The 12,929-nt window shown below is 46.4% G+C and overlaps 1 protein-coding gene and 1 long non-coding RNA gene across 12 annotated transcripts in view; one reads left to right on the top strand and one right to left on the bottom strand.

Moving 5' to 3' along the window:
- Nucleotides 1-12,929, top strand: part of LOC147115177 (fer-1-like protein 6) — a 904,394-nt gene that overhangs the window by 508,975 nt on the left and 382,490 nt on the right. The gene's annotated exons all lie outside the window — the stretch shown is intronic.
- Nucleotides 1-12,929, bottom strand: part of LOC147115182 (uncharacterized) — a 75,336-nt gene that overhangs the window by 19,172 nt on the left and 43,235 nt on the right. For 9 of the 11 annotated variants that reach the window (XR_015079074.1, XR_015079077.1, XR_015079072.1 and 6 more), the window contains exon 2: nt 9,646-9,696. The exons of the other annotated variants lie outside the window; for them this stretch is intronic. This is a non-coding gene — a long non-coding RNA (uncharacterized LOC147115182). The remainder of the gene's footprint in view (nt 1-9,645; nt 9,697-12,929) is intronic. 11 annotated transcript variants of the gene reach the window in all.

Below are 12,929 nucleotides of genomic sequence, written 5' to 3' on the forward strand. Positions count from 1 at the left end.
AATCTGTATGGGTAGAACTGAGAAATACCAAGGGGCAGAAAACGTTAGTGGGAGTGGTGTATAGACCCCCAAACAGTAATGCAGAGGTTGGGGATGGCATTAAAAGGGAAATTAGAGATGTGTGCAATAAGGGCACAGCAGTCATCATGGGTGACTTTAATCTACATATAGATTGGGCTGACCAAATTAGTAACAATACTGTGGAGGAGGAATTCCTGGAGTGTATACGGGATGGTTTCTTGGACCAATATGTCAAGGAACCAACTAGGGATCAGGCCATCTTAGACTGGATATTATGCAATGAGAAAGGATTAATTAGCAATCTTGTTGTGCGAGGCCCCTTGGGTCGGAGCAATCATAATATGATAGAATTCTTCATTAAGATGGAGAGTGAAGTAGTTGACTCAGAGACTAAGGTCCTGAATTTAAATAAAGGGAACTATGATGGTATGAGACGTGAGCTGGGTAGGATTGATTGGGTAATGTCACTCAAAGGATTGATGGTGGATAGGCAATGGCAAACATTCAAAGATTGCATGGATGAACTACAGAATTTGTTTATCCCAGTCTGGCATAAAAATAAATCAAAAAAGGTGACTCAACCGTGGCTAACAAGGGAAATTAGGGATAACATAAGATCCAAAGAGAGGACATATAAATTGGCCAAAAAAAGCAGCAAACCTGAGGATTGGGAGCAGTTTAGGATTCAGCAAAGGAGGACCAAGGGATTAATTAAGAGGGGGAAAATAGATTATGAAAGTAAGCTGGCAGGGAACATAAAAACTGACTGTAAAAGCTTTTATAGATATGTGAAGAGAAAAAGATTGGTGAAGTCAAGCGTAGGTCCCTTGCAGTCAGAATCAGGGGAATTTATAATGGGGAACAAAGAAATGGCAGACCAACTAAATACATATTTTGGTTCTGTCTTCACAAAGGAGGACACAAATAACCTCCCAGAGATGTCGGGGAACATAGGGACTAATGAGAGGGAGGAACTGAAAGAAATCAGTATTTGTAAGGAAATGGTGTTGGGGAAGTTGACTGGATTGAACGCCTATAAATCCCCAGGGCCTGATAATCTACATCCTAGGGTACTTAAGGAAGTGGCCCTGGAAATAGTAGATGCATTGCTGGTCATCTTCCAGAACTCGATAGACTCTGGAACAGTACCCATGGATTGGAGGGTAGCTAATGTTACCCCACTATTCAAAAAAGGTGGTAGAGAAAAAGCAGGGAATTATAGACCGGTAAGCCTGACATCGGTAGTGGGGAAAATGCTAGAGTCCATTATAAAAGATGTAATAGCAGAGCACTTGGAAAGCAGTGACAGGATCGGACAAAGTCAACATGGATTTACAAAAGGTAAATCGTGCTTGACTAATCTACTGGAATTTTTTGAGGATGTAACTGGTAAAATAGATAAGGGAGAACCAGTGGATGTGGTGTATTTGGACTTTCAGAAGGCTTTCGATAAGGTCCCGCATAAGAGATTAGCGTGCAAAATTAAGGCACATGGGATTGGGGGCAAGGTTTTGACTTGGATAAAGAACTGGTTGGCAGATAGAAAGCATAGAGTTGGAATAAACGGGTCATTTTCCGAGTGGCAGGCAGTGGCTAGTGGGGTACCGCGGGGATCGGTCCTAGGACCCCAGCTGTTCACGATATATATTAATGATCTGGACAAGGGAATTGGATGTAATATCTCCAGATTTGCAGATGACACAAAGCTGGGTGGGAGGGTGTGCTGTGAGGAGGATGTCGTGAAACTCCAGTACGATTTGGACAGGTTGGGTGATTGGGCAGAAACATGGCAAATGCACTATAATGTGGATAAATGTGAGGTTATCCACTTTGGTGGCAAAAACAGGAAGGCAGCTTATTATTTGAATGGCAATAGATTGGGAGAAGGGGAAGTGCAAAGAGACCTGGGTGTTCTTGTGCACCAGTCGCCAAAGGTAAGCATGCAGGTGCAGCAGGCGGTTAAGAAGGCAAATGGAATGTTGGCCTTCGTAGCGAGAGGGTTCGAGTGCAGGAACAAGGATGTCTTGCTGCAATTGTACAGGGCCTTGGTGAGACCGCACCTTGAGTGCTGTGTGCAGTTTTGGTCGCCTTATCTGAGGAAGGATATTCTTGCCATGGAAGGAGTGCAGCGAAGATTCACCAGGCTGATACCTGGGATGGCAGGAATGACGTATGAGGAGAGATTGGTTCGATTGGGCTTATACTCACTGGAGTTTAGAAGATTGAGAGGGGATCTTATCGAAACCTATAAAATTCTGTCAGGCCTGGACAGGCTAGATGCAGGAAGGATGTTCCCGATGGCCGGGGAGTCCAGAACTAGGGGTCATAATCTAAAGATAAGGGGTAAGCCATTTTGGACTGAGATGAGGAGGAATTTCTTCACCCAGAGAGTGGTGAACCTGTGGAACTCTCTACCACAGAAGGCAGTTGAGGCCAATTCATTAAATATATTCAAGAAGGAGTTGGATATATTTCTTAAGGCTAAAGGGATCAAGGGATATGGAGAGAAGGCAGGGACAGGGTACTGAATTTGGATGATCAGCCATGATCTCATTGAATGGCGGAGCAGGCTCGAGGGGCCGAATGGCCTACTCCTGCTCCTATCTTCTATGTTTCTATGTTTCTATGTTTAGCACACCATGCATCATCAGATTTTACTGGGCCACATCAAGCTCTACTGGGCCTCACTCTCCTCTGCTACTCTAGGATCATCTTGGAGTGGAAAGATAACCCCTGGTTTCTGTGGTGTATGTAACCTGTTCCACCTTAAGAGAACTTAAGCCTGTTCCACCTTAAGAGATGTACTACTTTCTCTGGCTGCTGTATACGTAATACCGGTGGTGACCACCGGTATATAAGTACTGTGTAGTGATATTGTATTTAGTATAGTCCTGACCTCCAACTAGTAAAGACCTGTTGAACTTTATTCTTGTAGTCTGTGTCAGTAATTAATCTTAATACAACTGGAACACACAGACTTAACAGTGGCGACGAGTCCGATTCTTACCCTGCGGCAGTTTATATCCACGGCGGCTTCGTCCACAGAACGGGCGTCGAAGAGAGGCATCCACCCTCATCACCCTGCTGGAAGACACGTCGCGCGGCAGGCATCGAGAACCCGGAGTGCAGAAGACATCCTGAACTCGAAGCCTCCATCAGCGGCAGTTAGCTATCTTCTTTCTACCTCGGTGGTGGGTAAGCCGGTCAGCGACGCGAGCAGAAAGTCGGCCGCGTTGGCTGTACAGACGGGGGGAGGAAGACGGAGGAATAAGGGCGGTGAGATCGATCGCGACCGGAGATAAGGGCTGGGCCGCATTTGGGCCGAAAGGCGCAGCGCGGGGACATCGATCGCGGCTGGTGATAAGGGCCGGGCCGCTTTCGGGCCAAAAAGGCACAGCGTCTGGGGCGACTGAAGGCGCGAGAGCCGCGGTGAAGGCGAACGCAGCCAGTGCTAATAACCGGCCTGCAAGAAGGGCTGCGAGGCGCGACATCGGGGAAGCGCGAATGCCCGAGGGAGCCGCGGTGAAGCAGAGACAGCGTCGGGGGAGTTACTAACCGCTGGGAAAGGGGAGCAGCAGCGGCACGCCAAACGCCATTGCAGCCAGTGGGTGAAGCCCGCCAAGCACGGGAAAACCGCCATTTTGTAGGCGGAGGACGAAGACAAGAGCGGGAAGCCGCCATCTTGGGATAAAATTAATTGCAACGATGCCTAAACATGGGAACATTGATACCTTTGATAGCGACATCGAGGATTGGGCCATGTATGTAGAACGCATACAAAATTATTGTAAAGCAAATAAAATCCCAGATGCAGAGAAAGCACTAACTTTATTGAACTTAATGGGTGCAAAGACATACGGGCAATTGAAACACCTTTTATCACCAGATGAACCGACGGATAAGACGTTCGAGGAGATTGTTACTGTCCTGAAAAATCATCTAAACCCCACGCCGCTGATGCTAGCGGAACGATTTAAATTTTACAGCAGAAGGCAGCTGAAGGATGAAAGCAATGCTGAATATTTAATGGAATTGCGTAAGCTAGCAAAATACTGTCAGTTTGGAACGGGACTGACAGAAGCGCTAAGAGATAAATTTGTGTGTGGATTATTAAAAGAAGATACACAAAAGCGACTGCTCGAGGAGAATGAGCTGACGCTTGAGAAAGCGGTCACTATGGCAGCAGCACACGAAGCCGCAGCGAGAGGCACGGCAGTAATGCAGCTACAGTCACCGGAACTCAGTACAAATAAATTGGGTTTGAGTACTGTAAAATGTTATCGTTGTGGAAAGACAACACACGATCAGAACCAGTGTTGGTTTAAAAACCAAGAATGCAGAACGTGTGGCAGGCTTGGCCACATAGCTAAAGTATGCCGGTCAGGAAAGAAGACCAGCAACAAAAAGTCACCGCAAAGAAAATACATAAAGGTGCACAAGGTGACAAAGACCAGTTCAAACGAACAGAAGTCAGATTCAGACGCTAGCAGTAATGAACTGGGTAGCTTAAGAGTACACAACGTTGGTAAGGATGCAGATCTCCAGACAATTTGGGTCACTCTTCAGATAGCAGGAGTCCAAGTAAAGATGGAATTGGACACTGCATCGGCATTGACGGTCATGAATAAGAAAGATTACAAAAGGTTATTCCAACATATTCCCCTACGGGATACGAAGATTATATTGAAAACATACACGGGGCAAAGAGTGTACCCCATCGGAAAGATAGAGGTAAAAGTGGTCCACAAGGGCGAAGAAAGCCAAGTAATGGACTTATATGTGCTACCTGAAGGAGGTCCACCACTACTGGGACGGGAGTGGATTAGGAAAATGAATATGGACTGGCACTCCTTAAAAGCACTAACGGTAGATTCCGGGGAAACAGATGTCAAACCTAAACGATTGTCCAAAATATTGGATGATGCTAAAGAGGTGCTCCAGCAAGGACTGGTAACACTGAAAGGAATTACGGCAAACATCAAGATTGATGAACATGCACAACCAAAATTTTTCAAAGCCAGACCGGTACCCTATGCAATACGACCTACTGTAGAAGCGGAACTGGAAGCGCTAGAACGTTCAGGTGTACTGTCTAAGGTAGATTGGAGTGAGTGGGCTACGCCCATTGTTCCCGTTATGAAACGTCCTTCGAGCAACAAGCCAGGAGAACCAGGGAAGGTTCGCATCTGTGGAGATTTCAAGATCACCGTTAATCCGGTGCTTCACGCGGTGCAGTATCCGCTTCCGCGGATTGAGGATATTTTTGCTTCGTTGTCTGGCGGGAAACACTTCACCAAGATAGACCTGGCGCAGGCGTACTTGCAGATGGAGGTTGAAGAAGAGTCACGCCAGTACCTCACGATCAACACGCATAGAGGTTTGTACCGGTATAATAGGCTGGTTTTTGGAGTGGCATCGGCTCCGGCAATTTGGCAGAGGGCCATGGAGCAGGTATTACAGGGAATTCCAGGCACACAATGTTACCTGGACGATATTCTGATTACAGGTGATGGTGATTAAGAACACCTCGCAAACTTGGAACTGGTGCTCAACAGACTGAAAGAGTATGGACTTAGAGTTAATCGGCAGAAATGTGAGTTCTTTCAGAAGCGGATCTTGTACTGTGGTCATGTCATTGACCGGGAGGGGCTTCATAAGTCTCCTGACAAGATAGAGGCAGTTGTAAAGGCTCCCGCTCCGGATAATGTCTCTCAGTTGAGGTCGTTTCTGGGATTGATTAACTATTACCATAAGTTTCTACCGAATCTATCCACGGTACTGCACCCGCTGAACGCTCTTTTACAGAAGGGGGTACCATGGGAATGGAGTGAAAACTGCAAGAAAGCATTTCGCAAAAGCAAAGAATTGATCACCTCAGAGGAAGTGTTGGCTCACTTCAACCCGACACTGCCTATTCGGTTGGCTTGTGATGCTTCTCCATATGGTATTGGGGCAGTACTCTCACACAAGTTGCCAAATGGCACGGAAAGGCCAGTCGCGTTTGCATCCAGATCATTGACCTCCGCTGAGCGCAACTATGCGCAGATCGATAGGGAGGCTCTCAGCCTTGTATGGGGAGTGAAGAAGTTTAATCATTACCTGCAGGGCCAAAAATTCACACTTCTGACAGACCATCAGCCGTTGGTATCCATTTTTAACCCTAAGAAGGGTGTTTCGGTGATGACAGCACAGCGACTCCAGAGGTGGTCCCTTTTCCTAGGGGCACATCAATATCAAATAGAATTCAAAGGTACAAAGTGGCATGGCAATGCTGATGGGCTGTCGCGCCTGCCACTACCTGAAGCAGAAGAGATGGCGAAAGTTGACCCTGTTGAGTTATTTCATTCGACCATCATCGAGTGTTTACCAGTCACCAATGCAAGTATTGAAAGAGAAACCAGGAACGACCTGACACTGTCCCGAGTTTACGAGGTGACAGTGAAGGGATGGCCAACACATGGTGATCCTCTGTTACCGGCATTCTCGGCAAGGCGAGACCAGCTGTCCGTCTGCCATGGTACTTTGATGTACGGGACAAGAGTGATTATTCCTCCCAAGTTACGGGAAAGAGTTCTAAAGGAACTGCATGAAGGTCATCTGGGGGGAGTTAAGATGAAAAGTCTTGCTAGGGCTTATGTATGGTGGCCGGGCATTGACCAACAGATAGAGGAGTTGACAAAAAGCTGCGCTGGGTGCCAAAAAGTGCAAAATGCACCTCCGATCGCACCGCTACACCCATGAATGGCCTTCAGCCCCATGGCAACGCGTACATATTGACTTTGCTGGTCCATTCATGGACTCCATGTCCCTAATTGCGGTGGACGCACATTCCAAATGGCCAGAAGTGATCAAGATGAATACCACTACTTCAGAAAAGACAATTGCGGTGTTAAGAACAATATTCGCAAGGAACGGATTGCCAGAACAGATATGTTCGGACAACGGACCACAGTTCGTGTCGGAAGAATTCCAAAAATTCTTAAAGAAGAATGGGGTGAAACATTATACCTCTGCCCCATATCATCCGGCGACAAACGGGTTGGCCAAGAGATTTGTCCAAACATTCAAAAAGGCAATAAAGGCCATGAACGATGATCAGATTCCGTTACAACACAAGGTGGACAATTTCCTACTGGCATATCGAAACGCCGCTCATGCAGTGACTAACCAAAGTCCTGCCATGATGTTTTATAACAGGAGGTTGCGGTCCAGGTTGGACTTGTTAAAACCAAATGTGCGGAGGGAAGTGGAAAACAAACAGTTCCGGCATATTAATAACAAATCCACTTGAAGTTTCGACGTAGGACAACCAGTGTTGGCAAGGAGCTATGGAAACGAAAAATGGCAGTCCGGAACAATTCGGGCCAGACAAGGACCTCTGATGTACACAGTAGATATTGGTAACAATGTGATAAGGCGTCATGCGGATCAACTGGTAGAATCAAGAGCAAGGGTCGAACCCATGGTTGCGACAGAGACAACTGTGGAAGACGTTAATGAACCTGAAGCATCTACCTCGGCAGGGACTGTACCTGATGATGACGTCCAATACATAGGAAACCAACAAGAAGAGTCACCTCAGCAACAAGAATCAGAGACCACTGAAAGGCGTTATCCAAACCGAATCAGAAGCCTCCTGAGAGACTGAACCTTTGAACTGTTTATACCTGAAGTTATATATGTATATATGTTATGATGTTATGTTAAATGGGGATATGACTGTTAAGCTAAAAAGGGAGGATTGTGGTGTATGTAACCTGTTCCACCTTAAGAGAACTTAAGCCTGGTCCACCTTAAGAGATGTACTACTTTCTCTGGCTGCTGTATACGTAATACTGGTGGTGACCACCGGTATATAAGTACTGTGTAGTGATATTGTATTTAGTATAGTCCTGACCTCCAACTAGTAAAGACCTGTTGAACTTTATTCTTGTAGTCTGTGTCAGTAATTAATCTTAATACAACTGGAACACACAGACTTAACAGTTTCTTTTCTTGACGTTCAACTATCTTCTTAATTTCCTCTACCCAGCCCTCGCCTATAACAAGTGTGAGGAGCTTACGGGCTTCTTCATCACACAATTCCAGGGACTGGAGAGGGTGGAAGTCCCACTAGCGCCTGTGGAGGGTGCCAGAATATGGACTGGGCCTTTAAATTACAGTGAGCAGGGCCGTGGCATACCTTCTGTCTGTTCCGTTGGTTTGGCTGCTGTGCGCCTGTAAAAACCTGACCGCAGCATACACAGCGCAAGCTACGGTCACTTGCAAACCAATTACAAACAGACATTAGGCCCCCGATTTACATATCAAATGGGCCTAATGCCAGTTTCAGGCACATACCCAGGACGCCTACTGAGCAGCCCGATCTAATATGCCGGGTGATGCACCTCTGGCACGGAATGAGCGCATGCACACTGTCCATCATGTTGGACCCTTAGGCGCAGCTCAATCGAATTTCTAGGCCCTTGTTCCCTATGTTGGGTTTGGCAATGCACTGAATGCGCTCTAAAATTTGAATACTTAGACTGAAAAATATTTGGTTACAAAACGGCGCCATGGCGATTATCCCTTTGCATCTGCCATCTCACATGGAAACACCAGCCTCCAACACTGGGAAGCAAGTAGGAGCAGATGTATCACACCACGCCTAACCAATAAATGCTTTCCAAAGTGGCAATGAACTAACAGACATTGGAAGTATAATAAGAAAATGTTACTTGCTGTATTTTACAAGGCCCTGCTCCCAGCACGGAGCCTTGCTCAAGGGGGTGTCAATCAGGGAATCGGACTTGCAGAATCTCGTGACGATTCTTTGATCCACGTTCCCATTGAGCAAGGCTCCAACCAGGAGCCTCACCTCACCTCACAGTAATTACCTTATTGTAGTGTGGACTTACTGCAAACCAAAAATGCATACTGGGAGTGGAGTATCATACAAAATTAACCATCAATGTTTCTACCAACATAACTTACCTGTGGCACTCATGAACTGTTGCAAAAAAACTTTGCTTATATTCCCTTGAGTATAGAAGATTGAGGGGTGAACTAATCTAGATGTTTTAAATGGTAAAATGATTCTATAAGATAGATACAGAGAAACTATTTCCTCTACTGGGGGAATCCAGAACAAGGGAGCATTATCTTAAAATTGGAGCCAGACCATTCAGAAGTGAAATCAGGAAGCACTTCTCCACATGAAGGGTAGTAAAAATCTGGAACTATCTCTACCAAAAGGCTGTGGCTGCTGGGTCAATTGAAACTTTCAAGACTGAGATCGATAGATTTTGTTGGGTAAGGATAGCAAGGTATGTGGAGCAAAGGCAGGTAAATGGAGTTGAGGTACAGATCAGCCATGATCTAAATGAATGGTGGAATAGGCTCAAGTGGTTGAATGGCCCACTCCTATTCCTATGTTCTGATGAATTATGCAGCCAGTGCCAATTAATTTTCTGCAAACCATCAGACCACAACGGGCTTCCTTTATCTTTACAACAACTAGGACTGTCAGGCTCCCCTCCCCTCTCCAAGTTGCCATCAGAAGACACCTTGCTTCCCTTTTAACAGATTACCACATTTTAATAAACTACAAGACATATTTTGTAAATTTTTGATTATTTTACTCACCTCGTTGAAGTCAGCTTCTCTTTCGGAGAATCTTTGATTTGACAGAAAAGTCTGAAAAAGGTGAAACACTAATGAAAAGTTCCTTAATGCAATTTTCAAATATTTGCTTTTAAAGCCAGCAGCAGCCTTGGATGCCAGGTTTTATAAATAGGCACATGAAGTACAAGAGTAAAGAGGCAACAATAACTTGCACAAGGCAATGATTAGGCCACAGTTGGAGTGCTGTGTGCAATTTTTGGTGTTCCTTTATATAAAGGACATAGGGGATGAAATTGGTTTCCGTCCGTAGAACAAAATGACCTCAGTGAATCGGCTGCTGGTTTTACATCATTGGCTTCAATGGAAAAGAAAATTGGAAAAACTATTAGCTCCATCGCGAGCCTACAGCATAGATTCACCAGGACAAGTCTAGGAATGAGAAACTATAGTCATGGGGAGAAACTTGAGTTACTCGGATTATTTCCGCGGGAGCAGAGAAGGCCAAGGGCAGATGTGACACCAGTTTCTAAAATGGTGAAACGACTTGACAGGGTTAACCGGGAAAATCTATTCCCTCTAATTGCGAGTCACAGGGAGTGATTGAGGCAGAAACCATTGCATCTATTAAGGGAAAATGGGATAAATATTTGAAGCAGAGGGGAGAAAGCAGGGCAGTGTGATCAGTTTGGATTACTCTAGCAAAGAGCCATAGACACGATAGGCTGAATGACCTCAAACTGTGTTGTGAACTTCTATAGTTCTATGGGAGTTGTTTTTGACATTAATTTCTATTTTTTAATGTTTATATTTATACCACTTTTGTGTAGTTGAAAACTATTGAATACATTTTTGCAATAAAGGGTAATTTATTCAGGCTTTGGGACTAGGACTACTTTCATATTCTACTTAGTCTTCAGAGCTACCACAGTGAATGCTCCACTATATACAGGGTATTTATAATATCTCAGTAACTTGTCAAGGAGTTGATTTAATTTTTAATCTCTTGTGACTCATGGGCATCATAAAGATAAATGATTTCGAACGGGCAATCGTGCCAGTGTTCGACCGAGGAGTCAAGTAACATACAGGGCTCCACAGGGGAGTCCTCTTACAAAAATGATGGAAAAAATAACTGGATATGAAAATCACCACATATTTAAGGTTTTCTCCCACTATGGAGGCGAAATTGGTCTTCAGCAGTAGCGCAAAACAGGCACTAGAGAATTGGCCGCCCGCTTTACACCCTGCCTGACTTTCTTTTCCAATTTTGAAAGATTTTCAGGCTGGGTGGAGAACAGGCTGCCGATTCACTAGCACCCGTCTTGTGCTACTGCCCAAGACCGATTGCACCCTCATAGTAATTACAGCTAGAGTAGTTCATGTTGAGGCAATGTTTAAATTGATATCCAGAGGTAGAATGTAGGTGAAAATATTTTCATTGGTGTCTGCCACATTTTGGGAGTGTTTTTTGAGCATTATTCCACTGAAAAGATTTGGAAACAAGTTACATTTAAACATTGAGGTTTTTTTTAAAAAGCAAAGTCTGTTCACACAAGCTTAATAAATATACCGAGACAAAAGGGCCTAGAAATTCAGTAAGGCGCTGCAAGCTTTGCACCCAGTTACCGCCTAAAGAGGGTTTCTGCGCCAGTATAGGAGGTTGCGCTGATATTGAGCTCGGCGGTAATGGTGGCGGTAGCCGGTAGCGCTGCGCCGGCACCGATGACGTCATCGGTGTGCGCAGTGCCCCGTTTCCGCCCCGATGCCGGCCCGATGCCCATATTCAGTTGCCGCCGCCTCCTCCGTGGCGGCCGCTACTAACATCCGGAGACCAGGGCCTTACTGCAGCCTTAGTGGGGCGCATAAAGGTGGAGGTGCGGCCGGCCGCTTTTTCGGCGGCCGCCTGCCCGCACCTCCTTCCCCGGCCTCCTCCACCACCCCTCCCGCGGCATTGCCGGCTGCTTTCCACGAGCCCGGCACTTCTCCGTGGTGCCGGGCTCATTTGCCGGCACAATCCAGCGGCGATCTCCCCGTTGCAGGCACCTCCACCTTAAGAGAAGGAGGAGGCCTGCAGTACCGCAGCCTGCCGCACCGCATCGGGTGGCGCAGCGGCACTTAGAGCGCTGAAATTCAGTTTCTGCGCCCCAAGCGGGGGCGGGTACACCCTGGAATAGCGGCCGGTTCAGACTTGGGGCGCAAAAAGCGAATATCGGACGGTCGCACATGGCTCCGCGCCCAGCGCTAACTTTTGGCCGTTAGCCAGCTGGCGGGGCCATAGTGAATTTCTAGGCCAAGGTGTTTAAAATGCTAATAAGCTAGGCATCAAAATTATTTCCCCATAGGCTATAAGCATTTCTTTAGCCTGTCTCAGTCATCGATAAAAAACCTCCCACCAATTGTGTTGGGAGGTCCCTGGTTCCAGATGTTTGGCAGGGGTTGTCTGGCATAGGTCCTTCCCTCTGGTTGTGAACAGAGGGAGATAATAATGGGGACAGGGCTGACAGTCAAGTTTTTAAACAAACAGAAGACTGCAAGGACAAGCTTTTGTGAGACTCAATAGGTTAGAATGCAGGAGAGTCATTAGAAGTTATTTTGTTTGAGTCAAGCAAGATTACCCACTGATGTGGGGATATGTAGCACGTTCATTATTTTGCATTATTACGCAAAGATATGTTGTACTGACTGAACTAAATGAGTCCCATCATTACTGTGCTGTATGTTCACTTGCTGTGAAATAAAACAGCTTGACGATTTGTATTTAGCCTTATCTTACCAAGGGGGAGAAATTGGGCACCTCAGTGCCTCCCGTTAGCACCTCCAGGGGATGCTAACGGGCCTTAAACACTTACCGACCGGGCGCGGCAAGAAGATTGACTCCCGCTATATTCGGCGGGAGGTTTGTGGCGGCGTTATGGCGTTGCGCCCCGATCTCCTTTGCCCAGAGATCATGACATCATCACCGTGCACATTGTCCCGGACCCGAACTTCAGTTCCACCCCCTGCAGCATCACCGGGCAACAACACCTACAGCTGCAGGAGGCGTTCACTGGGAGGCTGGGCGCTTCGGGGGTGATACTTAAAGGCGAGGTGGCCGAGGTAAGTAAAAAGAATTCTGAAATGCTCTCTCTTTTTTTTCTCGTCTTCGCCAGCGATCAGCCCGGCACTCTGTTGCAGTGCATCGTGCTGGTTGGGCCGGATCACGGCTGCCGTCGAGGACCAGGTAAGTTGCTTTCCATTGCAGAACCTGCAGCGATGGCCCTTCCCTTTAAGAGAGGGAAGGAGCCTATCAACGCGGCAGTGCTGCA

Source organism: Somniosus microcephalus, chromosome 7, assembly GCF_052327205.1.
Source record: "Somniosus microcephalus isolate GS21.2 chromosome 7, FLI_Smic_1.0, whole genome shotgun sequence".
Classification (NCBI taxonomy): Eukaryota; Metazoa; Chordata; class Chondrichthyes; order Squaliformes; family Somniosidae; genus Somniosus; species Somniosus microcephalus.